Source organism: Pantherophis guttatus, chromosome 7 (assembly GCF_059756535.1).
Source record: "Pantherophis guttatus breed Tessera chromosome 7, ASM5975653v1, whole genome shotgun sequence".
Lineage (NCBI taxonomy): Eukaryota > Metazoa > Chordata > Lepidosauria > Squamata > Colubridae > Pantherophis > Pantherophis guttatus.
This window is the reverse complement of record NC_142069.1, coordinates 12,504,821-12,520,526: the sequence shown is the minus strand read 5'-3', so window position 1 is coordinate 12,520,526 and position 15,706 is coordinate 12,504,821.

Here is a 15,706-nt window from a genome sequence, read left to right as displayed (position 1 = left end):
TTACTCCGGGTATTTGCAGATTCACAGTCAAAAGTAAAGTACAAGTCGGTTGTTTGGTTCAAAGTCAGCGCTGTGTGCAACTACAGCACAACGCTATTTATCACAAAATCAGCCCTTAAACTAGCATCCGGCACTTAACAGTCAGTAAACACCCCTCATTCCAATCAGCTGTGAGCGGTTTGGCGATTCTGACAGTTCCTGACGTCTCTGACAGATCCTGACATCATCAAACACCGCCAGCATCAAACATTGCCGACCAGGAACTGCGTGGGCTTGTGTGCCGCTGTCCGTCTCAATGTCTCGGCTTCCCAGACACACACACACATACACCCATCAATGGCGAGCTCTGGTAGGACTCGACACATGGACACCACGTACAGTCATGTGTTTCCAAATTTAACCATTAACACAAATCCACGTTCTCAAAAAACAAACAAACATTTTAAAGCATGACCTTAATACAATTTTATTTCCCCCTCTAGCAAAGCCGAGGGACCTTAGGGTTGTAGACTAGCCAGGGAAGCAAATAAATGAATAAATAAATAAATATGCAGGAAGGCCATAGAAAACCATTTCTGAACTATTGCTGAGAAAACACGTTCAGCTTGAAGGAGACTTTATTTATTTTAATCATATCTATAATCATCATAGTATTTTAAGCATTAATCAAACCACTTCAACTACCAATTTCTGAAAGCTTTTTTCCAACTTTAAAGTCTTTGCCTTCTCTTTCCACAATGTTTTCAGCCACGGTGGCATAGTAGTTAGAGTGCAGTACTGCAGGCTGCTTCTGCTGACTGCCGGCTGCCAGTAGTTTGGCAGTTCGAATCTCACCAGGCTCAAGGTTGACTCAACCTTCCATCCTTCCGAGGTTGGTAAAATGAGATCCCAGATTGTTGGCTGCAAGAGGCTGACTCTATCAACTACTTAGAGAGGGCTGTAAAAACACTATGAAGCGGTATATAAGTCTAAGTGCTATTGTTATTGCTATTTGAACTGTTAAAAGTTTGGATAGAATAGAATTAAACCTTGACTTTTTGTATCCATTTCTCCAAAAATTCAGGTAGTCTTCCACTTACAACCATGCATTTAGCAACTGTTTGAACTTACAAAGGCACTGAAAGAACTGACTTACAACCAGGCCGTGCACTTATGACCATTGCAGCATCCCCACAGTCACCTGATCAAAATTTGGGTGCTTGGCAACCAAGATGTGTTTACAATGATTGTAGCATCCCGGGATCACATGACCACCATCTGCAACCTTCCCAGTTGAATAATAATAATAATAATAATAATAATAATAATAATAATAATAATAATAATGATAATAATAATAATAATAATAATAATGATAATAATAATAATAATAATAATAATAATAATAATAATAATAATAATAATAATAATAATAATAATAATTTTATTTCTATACCGCCCTTCTCCTGAAGGACTCAGGGCGGTGTACAGCCTATTAAAAACACAAAAATATACAGACATCAATTAAAAAATAATTAAAATTATTAAATAATTTCGGCCCAAGTTAAAACCCAAAATTTAAAACACCCAATTTAAAATCATTACATTGATAGCCCGGCCTGGCGGAACAGCAGGGTCTTGAAGGCACAGCGAAATACACGGAGGTCGGAGATCTTGCACAATTCCGGGGGCAGTTCATTCCACAGGGCAGGAGCTCCCACAGAGAAGGCCCTCCCCCTGGGTGTCGCCAGCCGACATAATTTGGCCGATGGCACTCTGAGGAGCCCCTCTCTGTGGAAGCGAACTGGCCGGTGGGAGGCTATTGGTGGCAGAAGTCGGTCTCGAAAGTACTTTGATAAGCAAAGTCAACGGGGAAACTGGGTTCGTTTAACAACCATGTGATTCACTTAACGACTGCAATGATTTGCTTAACAATCATGACAAAAAAAGATTGTAAAATTGGGCCTGACTTGCTTAGCAACCATTTTGCTTAGCAATGAAACCTCTGGGGCCAATTGTTGTGGTCCGCCAACAGCCTGCAGGGTCAGACAGTGAGGAGGCTGGGGAGGAACATGGGCCAGTCCTGGAGTCTGGGAAAGGCTCAGATGAGGGCTCTGCATTGAAGGCAGAGATGGGGCAAGGGCCATCTGTGAGTTATTCACAGACTCCAGAGCCTCCAGAGTCAGACGTCAGAGAGGCAGAGGAACAGGAGGAGCCTGTTCCCAGCTGCCAGAAGGCAAGAACAGTTAAAACAAAAGGGATGACTCGGGAGTAAGGCCTGGAAATGACTGGCCCCTCCCATAAGACTTAAAAGAGGAGCAAAGGCACGTGGGCCCTTTGCAGAAAAGCAACGTGGTTAATTCTGTTCCCAGTCGGCATCTCTGTTTGATTCTGGACTCCGTGTGGCTTTGCCAAGTAGGTCTTTGGCAGTATGTCAAGGGTTGATAAAGGTGGGTGATTATCTCGAAGGACTTCTCCCAAAGGACTTTTTGCAACTAATTGGGACTCAGCTTTGAATGAACGTAATTTACAGCTGTTGCAATAAAAGAGGTTTTTGGGACTACTTGTGTGTTTTAATGACTCAGGAAGCTTAGATCACAACATAATTGTGGTCGTAAACTGAGGACTTACTGTATGCATTTATGGGGAAAACACTGCTGCAAAATTCAAGGAAATGTGAATGCAGAGGTGGATCTTTGTTTTCATTTAGCAGACTGTTCCACAAGATGCAAATTAATTAAATTTGCATTAAACATATTAAAATTCAAATCGAACCTATTTTTTTTTTCTAAGCGAACATGATTAGTAGTGGATTGAAAAACTATGCAATCAATCCACAGGGCCTGTCCTTTTAAAATTACAGTCAGGCATAAATATAAGATATCTTTACTAATCAACACTGTATGATTTTTTTTTTTTAAATGCTTGCTTATTTAGATTTATTTTCCGCTAGAGTTTGGTTTCTCTCTCAGCTTCCACAATTTCACTAAAACCTATTAAGACACTAATGTTTTGCTTGATAGGCCGATAATTTTCTTTCAATTACAAGCGAGCGGGGGAAAAAATGAGCCTTTACAGTAATAAAGTTGACAAATAGGTTATAGAAATTTTTGATGGCTTGAATATTTTGCATGGGGCGGCAGCAGAACAGGGCTGTCTTTTCATGCCAATCAAAAGGGGAGAGTTTTGATTAACATGGCTTGAAATCTGCCTTGTTTATCTTTGTAAGTTCTTTGTTCACAAATGAGACTTCTGGGTATTCTGTTGTACGCTACAATGCCCATACATCCTTTATTAGAAAGGACAGTCCAAGCTGTCCTTGAGATTTATTTGAGATTAATTGTTTTATTTTCTTGGTTTTGCTCTTGAATGTTCCTTTGTAAAGCAAAGCTTTAAACATAAACTATATTTTCATCCTTTCACATTAGCCTCTTTTTCAAGTCTGCCATTTTTATTTCTTTTTCCAAGGAAAATATAATCACTGTACAGTAGGCTTACGGCATTTAAGCCAGTTTGATCTAATGGGGAGAACCAGGTTGGTGTAGAGGTGTAGGTGCTGGTTTAGAAACCTGGAGACTGGGAATTCTAGTCCCAATTTAGGTATGAAAGTCGGCTGGGTGACTTTGGGCCAGTCGTTCTCTCTCAGCCTAATTCACTTCACAGGGTTGTTGTTATGGAGAAAATAGGAGGAGGAAGGAGTAGTAGCATATGAGCCGAGGTGGCGCAGTGGTTAGGGTGCAGTACTGCAGCTACTTCAGCTGACTGCTAGTTCAACAGATCAGCGGCTCAAGGTTGACTCAGCCTTCCATCCTTCCGACGTGGGTAAAATGAGGACCCAGATTGTTGGGAGCAATATGCTATTTAGTATACTGTCTTTGGTGTAAGCCGCCCAGAGTCCTCGGAGAGTGGGCGGCATAGAAATATGACTAATAAAATAAATAAATAAATAAATATTTGCCACCTTGAATTACTGATGAAGTAATATAAGTGGGATAAAAATCCATTTATCCATCTAGTTATTATTATTATTATTGGTTCGATTTAAAGAGCCACAGTGGTGCAGTGGTTAGAGTGCAGTACTGCAGGCTACTTCTGCTGGCTGCTGGCTGCCTGCAATTTGGCAGTTTGAATCTCACCAGGCTCAAGGTTGATTCAGCCTTCCATCCTTCCAAGGTGGGTAAAATAAGGACCCAGATTGTGGGGTGGGGCAATATGCTGACTCTGTAAACTGCTTAGGGAGGGCTGTAAAGCACTGTGAAGCAGTATATAAGTCTAAGTGCTGTTGCTATTTATCCACCTAGCTATCCATTTCTTTATATCGCACCTTTATTATTTTTACAAAAAAAAAAAACTCAAGGCAGTGAACATAACCGGTACACCTTCTTCCTCCTATTTTCCCCTCAACAATAACTTCTCTTCTTTGTGGCAGCTCCCATAGATATTGGAAGACTGCTATCATGTCTCCCCTAGTCCTTCTTTTCACTAAACTAAAGGTAAAGGTAAAAGTTCCCCTTGCACATATGTGCTAGTCGTTCCTGGCTCTAGGGGGCGTTGCTCATCTCCTTTTCAAAGCTGAAGAGCCAGCGCTGTCCGAAGACGTCTCCGTGGTCATGTGGCCGGCATGGCTAAATGCCAAAGGCTCATGGAACGCTCTTACCTTCCCACCAAAGGTGGTCCCTATTTTTCTACTTGCATTTTTTACGTGCTTTTGAACTGCTAGGTTGGCAGAAGCTGGGACAAGTAACAGGAACTCACTCCATTACGCGGCACTAGGGATTTGAACCGCTGAACTGCCGATCTTTCGATCGACAAGCTCAGCTTCTTAGCCTCTGAGCCACCATGTCCCTTTTCTTCACTAAACTAGACATACCTAGTTCCTGCAACCGTTCTTCATAAGCAACATGTCTTTAGTAGTAAGACTTTCTGATAGCTGCAGGATTTCCACAAAAGCATGAATCACTTTTCCACTGGGGTGACTCCCAGAATGCCTTTCTTTGAAACACACCCACATCAGCCTACCAGAAGGGCAAGAAAGTCAAGCCTAGGAAGAGCAGGACCTGGAAAGTGAGGAGAAGAATGAAAAAGAATCCTGTTTTATTAAGGCAAGGCGTAGCCCAGCTTCTTGCAGGCTTTCTCACTGCGTGCAGTCTTTTTGTTTTTTGGGTGGTTTAATTACTTTGTGATTTATTTCCCCAATATCAGGCAGTAGCCGCTTTCTTTGATGTAAGGCCCTTTGTGCATGGCACCTCTGCTGAAAAGGCTACCTTGTCAATGTCATGGAAACTGATTTTAGCAAAGAGAGTATGCAAACTGACAGAGAAGTAGTTAAAGGCTGGATTAAAGGAAGTTGAAACTAGACCAAGGTATGTACATAAATCTTGATGACAGTGGCTAGGAAGGAAAGCTATGAGTCTTCCCTCTTTCTCCAAGAATTAAAGATTAAATTTCTGGTTTCCATCTGCCAGCTAGCTATGGGGATCTTAGTTACTGAAAGCATGGAGTTGTTATTTAGATTCTTTATTTTATTTGTGTACTTATTTATTACATTTACTAAATATGCCACCCATCTCACCATCCCAAGTGACTCTGGGTGGCTTAAGGTAAAGGTTTCTTCTGCCCAACTTCTGTCCAAGGGAACCAGCCAGTGATGGAATCCTGCTGGTTTAACAACCAGTTTGGTGATTGTGCGCTTCGCGCACTCATGTACCTTATATGCACGTGCGCAGTTTTATGAAAATTTACCTTACGCATTACTGTCGGGAAGCAACACAGCTGAGATGCGGCAATCCACTCTGCCATGCGAATCAGCTAAGAAGATATAGGTCAGTAAAGTGCAGGGGCGGGCAGGCGGGCTCACCTGATCATTGGAGCAAACCGGTTTGCTCCCAGATTATTGTCGGAGCTACCAGTTCACCCAAACCGGTCCGAACTGGTAGAATTCCACCCCTGGAAGCAGCCTTGTCCAAAGTTGCTTCCATGATCATGTGGCCAGCATGTCTATATGCCAAGGAGCACCCACTGAAGTGGTACCTATTTATCTACTCACATGTTCGTGCTTTCAAACAATATAATAAAAGCACAAACAAAAACATTTGAAAACATTAAAATTAATGGGGATTAGATTAAAAAGTAGGGTCCAAGTACATGAGCAATAAGGAGGTGGGATCTTCTCTCTTATTCCACGATCCACTTCCAGCATCATATGTCCCCCATCAGGGAATCAATCCAATTCACAGAACCAAGCTCTGAGACCCTCAGTCAAAGTGGATCCCATTTCATGTATATTAGTAGTCATTTCCTTGAATTTTTGTCACCATGTGCTTCGCCATTACTATCTAACCACCTTCTCTTTGATTGGCCTTCCTTTCAACTCCTTTCCATTTTTCTAAGCATCATGTTATTTCCCAGTGACAAATTATTTGTGTGTTCTTTAATAGTTATTAATCACTCAGCTCAAATCTAAGAGTATTACAAATGTTTTAAAAGAAAAAGTAAGTCTCATAAAACAAAAAATCAAGACAGGTTTAGGAAAGTAAAGTAAGAAAGAGAAAAAGGAAATCTGTTTTCATCGTCATCTGTTTGCCAAAATTTGGAGATGGGATCACTCAGTTGAAAACACAGCAATAGATTAATAGGACCCATTACAGAAAAGGTTCATTTATTCCACAATTTATAATGAATGTGCTGCTACAATCATTCAAAATGTTTAAGTAAAGAATATTAAACCGATCTGAGATTTATCCCTGGAGAATTATTGACTGATAACCAATACAGATAGTTCTCGACTTACAACACTTCATTTAGTCATCGTTCAAAGTTACAACGGCACTGAAAAAAGTGACTTATGACCGTTGTTCACACTTAACGACCATTGCAGCATCTCCATGGTCACAGGATCAAAATTCAGATGCTTGGCAACTGACTCTCATTTATGACGGTTGCAGTGTCCCAGGGTCACGTTAGAAATTATTCACTGGATTGGATTATTCACTGAGCTGTCTCTATCTTTATTAGGAAGGTTTTATTAGGGTTAAGGTTTGTTCCAGGTGAAAAGCCCAACCACATGACTTTCTGGGGCATCGACAGCTTTCAGCTCTGCGCTGAGTTGAGTGCGCAGCTTTCAAAAGCTGTGAGAAAAGCATCTCCTGAGATGTTCAAGCTTCTACAAAGCCTGTGCCGAAAAGGGAACATGGCCATCATTTGTTTTTTTCCAAAGGTCGTGCAGGTGACTTTCCAGAGCATTAAGCAGCTGATTGTTTCCTCCGCAATTCTGCATCAGCTGCATCTGTTTCAAGCTTGCCTGGTGTCTCATTGTTCATTGTGTCACAATGAAATATAATGCAAATGAGCCTTTGTTAGGAGCATTGAAGAACTGATTGGAAGCAAATGGGGTCTTCAGCTCTCCAGATTAGGAATATTAGAGCATATATTACACTTCAAACATGCTCTAATATTATTATTACCTACAGCCACACTGCATGTGCCAGTCCTTTGAGCCCCCCCCCACCTCCCCGCCTTAACTGAAAGGCTAAGAAAGAATTGCCAAGGCAAAAATGACATTGGTTCCAAAAATCCCTGCAAAAGAATTGCTTGGTATTTTCAGGAGCGAATGAGAAACCAGGTAACCTTTGCTGAAAATGAAAAAGCAGGAAAGCAAGGATGGGGAAGAACTTTAATTTGCATTTTAATGTTACTTACCTTAATTTATGTTTTTTTTAAAAAAAAAATAGTATCAGAACTGAAACAGAAATTTAGTTCAGATTTGCACATCTCTTCTAGGTTTGCCAACGTAGTCCTACGCTGCATTAATAGAGGGATAGAATCAAGATCACGTTAAAGGGTTAATACTTTATAATGCCTTGGTAAAACCACATTTGGAGTATTGTATCAAGTTTTGGTCACCACGATATAAAAAAATGTATATAGACTCTAGAACCGTGATGGCGAACCTATGGCACGAGTGCCAGAGGTGGCACGCAGTGCCCTCTCTGATGGCACACGAGCCATCGCCCCATCGAGTTCAGCTCGTCTGCGCATGTGCACACCCCTCCTGCCAGCCAGCTTGTCTTTGGGTCTCTGTCATGCATGCGCAGGGGGCGGGGTGTGTGGGGTGCACATGCATGTGCAGGGAGGTGGGGCACATGCGGGGGAGCATGTGTGCATGCTTGGGGAGTGGGTTGCATGTGGGAGGCGATGCACACATGCACGGGCCTGCATATGCATTGGATTTGGGGGATTTGGGGGCGGGGGGGCGCATGCACATTTGCACACACACACACTCATTGGGCACTCGGTCCGGAAAAGGTTAGCCATCACTGCTCTAGAAAGAATGCAGAGAAGAGCAACGAAGATGATTAGGGGACCGGAGGATAAAACATATGAAGAACAGTTGCAGGAATTCAGTATGTCTAGTTTAATGAAAAGAAGGACTAGGGGTGATCTGATAACAGTCTTCCAATATCTGAGGAGCTGCCACAAAAAATAGAGGGAATCAAGCTATTCTCCAAAGCACCTGAAGGCAGGACAAGAAGCAATGGGTGGAAAGTAACCAAGGAGAGAACCAACCTAGAATTAAGGAGAAATTTCCTGACAGTGGGAACAATTAATCAGTGGAACGACTTGCCTCTAGAAGTTGTGGATGTTCCAACACTGGAAGTTTTTATGAAGAGATTGGGCAACCATTTGTCTGAAATAATATAGGGCTTCCTCTTAAGCAAGGGGTTGGACTAGGAGACCTCCAAAGCAGTGTTGGGTTCCTTCTGGTTCGGTCCGGTTCGGCCGAGCTGGTAGCGGTGACGATATGACATCACCAAACCTCGTAAGTGCGAGGACTGGTCGTAAGTGTGAGGACCTTCCAGAAATGACTCTGACCAACTAGCCACGCCCACCTAGTCACATGACCTCCAAGCCACACCCACAAAATAAGCCACGCCCACAGAACCGGTAGTAAAAAAAATTAGAACCCACCCCTGCTCCAAAGTCCCATCCAACTCTGTTATTCTGTTGCTTTGATGTTCTCCAGAATGGGAAAACAAAAGCATATTACAAGGGCTTGAATTGTTTATACAGTGCACACCCAATCCAGAAAAAACAATGGATTACATGTGTGGATGACCAAGGAGCCTGTTGGGCTAAAGGGAATGGACAGAAGAATCTCAGGACATGGGATCTTTGTGATTTGCCAACTTAATTTGTTATTTTTAACCCTGGTCAGGTTCTTTCTGATATTTGGTGACGTCATTAACTTCAAGTTCAAAATATTGTACATTGTATGTTGACTATATCCTGGCAAATTTGAGAAGAATTGACTAGAAATTCAGTCATATTGCTATGTAGTTCTCAAATCATCCTGTGGTTTTTTGCAGTTAGTTGCCTCCTAGATTTCTCTCTTCATACAAAATTTTATGATAAAAGGATGTTGGGTAGTTTATAGTGCAGTGTGTTATAGGAACACATTTAGGACAACTCACCTCAGCCAATTCGACATAGCCATCTCGCCATGGCCGATCCGGCACAGCCATCTCACTGCAGCCATCTCACCGTGGCCAATTTGCCAAGGGGCGATAACTCCACGTGCAATAACTCGGTGCAATAAATGTAATCCACTACTGTTTCTTCTATATTATTTTCATTTTCGTCAATGGAGTTAATGTCGAAGAAACAGTGATGGATAACATTTATCATGTTGAGTTATCCCACATGGAATTGTCCCATGTGTTCTGTCCCCCTTCCCCACACAGGCAAACACACAACCAGGCATGCCTGCCAAGATTTTATTAAGCAATCAGACTAGAAACCCCCTGCAGATAAGAGTTTTGGCAGTTAGCTGCGAAATGCCTGCCAAATCAGTTTTCACTCACAGTCAGCAAGAGAGAGTTTATCCTCAGTCCGGTTCAGTAGCAAAAAGTAATCCACGAAGCAAGAGTTAGCCAAATATGCACAAGCCAGATTTCAGGTAACGCGATGTGACTCTCAGGATTTTAACTTTGACCATCACAAAGCCTGAAGAGCAATCACACCCACTTTTATTCCTTGTGGGGTGTGGCTCAGTGACTCAGCTCAATCTCTGGCCCTCCCACACCTCTTTCGTTGCTGCGCATGCTTCTCCCTCCGACGCTGCCTGGGATCAAGCCAGGATTCATCATCCTCACTCCCTATCTGTTGTTGTTCCAATATGCTTTCCTCCTGGCATATTCCAGGCTGTTCCTCTTGGCCTTCAGATGGAACCTGAGGCATTGCCAGAGAGGAGAGTCCTGGAGAGGGAGGCCTTATCAGTTACTCCCCATCACCTTCTGAGTCCTCTTCCTCTGTTAGGACAGACTCGGGAGTCGAGGTCACAACACCATGGGTGAGATGGTCGCACCAGGTTGGCTGTGGCAAGATGGTCATAGCGAGTTGTCCCATTCCATCATTCTCTTCCTATGTTGTGTGAACGAATCCTCCCACACTCAGCCATAGTAGTTTATTTATTTGACCATAAATTTGTTTGGCCCTAAGCTGTTTTCTTATCATGGCTTTAGGATTTGGCTGTGTTGTGAAATCTGGAATACCCAACATTTTAACTTCTTTTTCATTTTATTATTATTTTATCGCTTTAATGCACATGTATACATAGTTATTGCAGAAAACGCACTCTGTCTGTGACAACTAACAGGCCAAAATAATATCAAATAGAGAGTAAGTAATACTATCATTGTGCAAACACTATATACTCGGGTCCAGTGGTGAAATCCTACTGGTTTACACTGGTTCGGGTGGGGAAAAAAAAGCTACTGGTTGGTCTGAACAGGTATTTCCAATGATCAGCTGTGCCCGCAATTTATATTTGCTAGAAAGCAGGAAATCCTGCTTTCTAGCGAATCTAAATCATGTGGCACAGCTGTTTCCCCGCCCCCTTGCTGTTCTACTTACCTTCAAACCAGAGATGGGTTTCAGCAGGTTCTGACCAGTTCTGGAGAACCGGTAGTGGAAATTTTGAGTAGTTCGGAGAACCGGTAGTAAAAATTCTGACTGGCCCCGCCCCCATCTATTCTCTGCCTCCCAAGTCCCAGGTGATCAGGAGGAAATGGGGATTTTGCTGTATCCTTCCCCTGGATTGGGGAGGGAATGACAATTTTACATTATCCTTCCCCTGCCACGCCCACCAAGCAATGCCACACCCACCAAGCCACACCCACGGAACCGGTAGTAAAATATTTTGAAACCCACCACTGCTTCAAATGGCTCCTTTTTCCACACGAAATGCATGTTTGGTGTGCAGTGTGCATGTGCGTACACAGCACACATCTGGCATGCACCACTGCTCAAGTCATAACATTTAATGCAAATTGCCGTATTTGTATGATGATAGCATTGTGCATGCATTGTCATTCCACCCATGCACCTCTCCTGTGACTATCAAATGTACCTATTTCTTATTTTAACTTTCTGCAGCTGTTTTTTTCCTATCCCTCTCGCCTCCCTTCTTTTGAGGAGAGAAATAATTTAGCATGCTACGCGAAGTCAATTTATCATCATTTCTCTCCAAATCAGACCAAAAAGGTCCATGTTATTTCTTCTAGTTTACTGCTGAAGCAAGTCACTTTGCCTAAATGATGACCCTGAGGAAGTCCATATAGGATTGTTTACCATGAACTTGGCTCAGATGACAATTTCCAGGTTTGTGTGAGACAAGTCATCATAAACTATCTAAATAGGTTGGTTTCACACAATGTTCTTAGATGCCTCCCTCCCTCAAAAGGTAAAATTAACCAAGATTCATGAGCTAGTCAAATAGAGCTGCTTACAGTAGTTCTTGACTTATGACCAGTTTTTTTTTAGCAATCACTCTAAATTACAACAACAACCCTCTCCCCCAAAAGATATTTAAAGTCCAATTCTGAAGTCACACAGTCACATGACTGCATTTTGGGTGCTCAGCAAATAACCCACATTTATGGCTGTTTGCAAAACTCACAACTATGCGGCTACAATTTACAAAGTTTTTTGCTGAGAATCAGCATTTACTTCCAGTTTTTGGCAAAAATGCCCCATAGCAAATAATGGTTTGCTTAATGACACAAAAAAGGGTCATAAAATCAGGTTGTGACATGATAATCCACCTTTCAATGACATGACTTGCAACCATAATTGCCAGGCTCCATTTGTAAGTCAATCACTTCCATGCGTAAATCAAAACCTGTAGTTTTGAACTGAGACAGTTAAGTGCATTGTGCAAACAGAAAGTGGAAGATAGAACAGGGCTGAAGTCATTTCAGGACCCTGGAGAGTTCACTCCAATGGTTCGTGAATTAAGGCAATTCTCGGCCAAAAAAAATAAATAAATCCATCATCTCAAACTGCTTCTCAGATCAAAGATCAAATGTGGGGCTAAGCCTTAAATAGATCCCTTAAGTGTCTTGTTCCTAATTCATGAATTAAAGGATTTTTCCTTTTTCTTCAGAAAGTGACTGAAGAAAGCAGAGGTTAAGGGAAAGGGCTCTCAGGTAACAATTCCAAATGCCATTTCTGAAATAGATTATCTAGTTCAGGAGAAGACATCTTACTGTTACTGTTTCTTTGTGGCTGAGCGGGTCACTCAGCCAGCTTGATTAATTTAAGGAGCAATCAGTTAACCCTAAATTAATTTACGGTTAATTAATTCACCCTGAAGATTGGTTAATTTTCCAGCAAACTGATGTGAGAGCTATGGTGAAAGCAGTGTCCAAGTGCCAGTGCTCCTCTGAGGTTTGTGGGGAAGAAAACTGAGTAAATCTGGGAATAGTTTTGTTTCCATGAACTCAGTTAATGAACCTGTGGACCAGACCAGGTTTGCTTTAGTTGCAAGTGATTGTCTCCTAATGGAGATATTTGTGTCAACCTTGCTACCCATGAGAGATCATCCCTACATACCCATTTAGTCACCTGTAGTTTTGCTTCATTAAATGACAAAAGAATTGAGTGGTGTGACATTGGGGCAAAACAATTGCAGTCACAGATGGAACATGGAAGAGCAATAAATTGCAGGGTTGAAATAGAAGACCAATAAAATTACGCATTATCACAGTGTAAATCAAATCTGGAGTTTTAAAACATTGTTTCTGAAACTCATGTTATTTTGGGGGGGAGGGAGTTAGTAGCACCATTAATTCTCATTTGGTAATAAAAGAAAAGCAATTCACAAACTATCAAGAGTAAAATGAAAGAGACCAGATGCGAGATTTCTCAAGGAATAGGATTAGCACCAAGCACTTTCCAAAATATCGCAGTGAAAAACATGGACCATGCTCAATGTCCCTATTTGCATATTGATGATTGATTGGTGGGATTCATCTGTCATCCAGTTGCACATGGCTGGTCTCTCAACTTCTTGTCTGCACATCTCATCACTCTCACAGCAGCCTACCCTGCACTGATGTAGAAGTCAAAAGGGCAAATATATTTCTTGTTCAAGATATGCCAAGTAAGAACAATTGCCTTATAGGTCATCATCCAAAAATAGACCTTGGCATCTACAGGATACAAAATTGCTTGGCTTTGAACTTTCACACCCCTCTAGTAAGATGGGCCCCAATTAAACAAAAGTCACCCCAGTTGTGTGACTCACACAGGAAGCTATATCCTAGATTTTATTTTAATCCACTACTACATAGTCACGATAGCCAAAATGTTCCATGTGAAATTCTCTAGATTTTCTCTAAAAATTTCTTGAAGGATGGATGACCCAACCTTCTTTTTTCAGGTCATACTTGGAGGAAGAAGAAGAAGAAGAAGAAGAAGAAGAAGAAGAAGAAGAAGAAGAAGAAGAAGAAGAAGAAGAGGAGGAGGAGGAGGAGGAGGAGGAGGAGGAGGAGGAGGAGGAGGAGAAAGAAGAAGAAGAGGAGGAGGAGGAAGAAGAAGAAGAGGAGGAGGAGGAAGAAGAAGAAGAGGAGGAGGAGGAGGAGGAGGAAGAAGAAGAAGAAGGAGAAGGAGAAGGAGGAGAAGGAGAAGGAGAAGAAGAAGAAGAAGAAGAAGAAGAAGAAGAAGAAGAAGAAGAAGAAGAAGAGGAGGAGGAGGAGGAGGAGGAGGAGGAGGAGGAGGAGGAGGAGGAGGAGAAAGAAGAAGAAGAGGAGGAGGAGGAAGAAGAAGAAGAGGAGGAGGAGGAAGAAGAAGAAGAGGAGGAGGAGGAGGAGGAGGAAGAAGAAGAAGAAGGAGAAGGAGAAGGAGGAGAAGGAGAAGGAGAAGAAGAAGAAGAAGAAGAAGAAGAAGAAGAAGAAGAAGAAGAAGAGGAGGAGGAGGAGGAGGAGGAGGAGGAGGAGGAGGAGGAGAAAGAAGAAGAAGAGGAGGAGGAGAAAGAAGAAGAAGAGGAGGAGGAGGAAGAAGAAGAAGAGGAGGAGAAGGAGAAGAAGAAGAAGAAGAAGAAGAAGAAGAAGAAGAAGAAGAAGAAGAAGAAGAAGAAGAAGAGGAGGAGGAGGAGGAGGAGGAGGAGGAGGAGGAGGAGGAGGAGGAGGAGGAGGAGGAGGAGGAGGTGGAGCATACACTTCAACAAATGGGTATGACTAAAATAAAAAAGGGATGATGGTAGGATAAAAAACCCAAATCTGATCTACTTTGCACTGCCTTTGATGTAATTTAATTTATATATGTCAGATGATCATGCTTTATCCATGCAATTTATACCCTTCTGTAAGTCTAATGATTAATACTTGCCTGCATATTGGACATACTCAACCTTTGGAGCACTACATGGAGCTTCTGCCTTAACAGAAAATGGTATATACCCATAACTATGCATGTTGTGTGCTGCTTAGGGAAAGGGAGATAATAAAATCCTAGTGTTTAGCTCCCTTTGTCCATATGTCATTGAGTCTTTGTTTCAGAGTGTCAAACAGAACCCAAAAGGGAAAAATTCACAAGCTCCACCTGCGCTCTTCCTCCCACTTCCAAAAAAAACCCCACAAAACAACAGAATTATGACAGTTTTCTATGCCTGCTGCTCCCTATTTCCATGAAACTATGACAGGTACCCCTGTCCTTTCTTCCTGGCAGGTCTGCTCTAATAGGAATACTAAAGATGTCTGGTGAGAAGTAATAAATGGAGCTGGGTCAAATGTGGCACAAACAACTAGGAGCATTTGATGACCTCAAAACACAGAAGAGCTTATTATTGCTTCCCCTATACACAACAATCTGCTCAACTAATGGTTAAAGCTAAATTGGTGCTCAATGAAAGTCAATGGAATCCAAAGAGGGCTGGACTTGGGTTTCTGGTGGCAATGCATTGATTCCAAATTTATGACATGTTTAACTCTACCTTCTAGCTCAGCCTGCTCTTCTCGTACATTAATTCACCATGCACACTTAGAAAGGAGCTACAATAAAAGCCAAACACAGTTTAGAAAGCTGGTCAACATTCTCCACTACTGTGATGATAGAGGTCTGATATTATTCCTCTAAAAGTTACTTTCCTAACATTGGGAAAGGTGTTTAGATGAGATTGCTTTAAAGGTGATTATCAGCACACATATCTAAAAGCCACTGTTATAGACTGGAGCTAAGTGGTGTTACTCATCTGTTGACTAGATGTGACACGCAATTTCATTTAAAGACTTCAAACAGGCACTTTATTGAACCTTTAATGAAGTCCCATGACCCTTAGAATGCCTGCATGTCTCTGCAAAAAATCCTACTAGTCCTACTCAACAAGATGTAATTGACTGTAGAGATGACGGTCATAATAAAGGGCAACTTCTAGATGACATTGATTGAT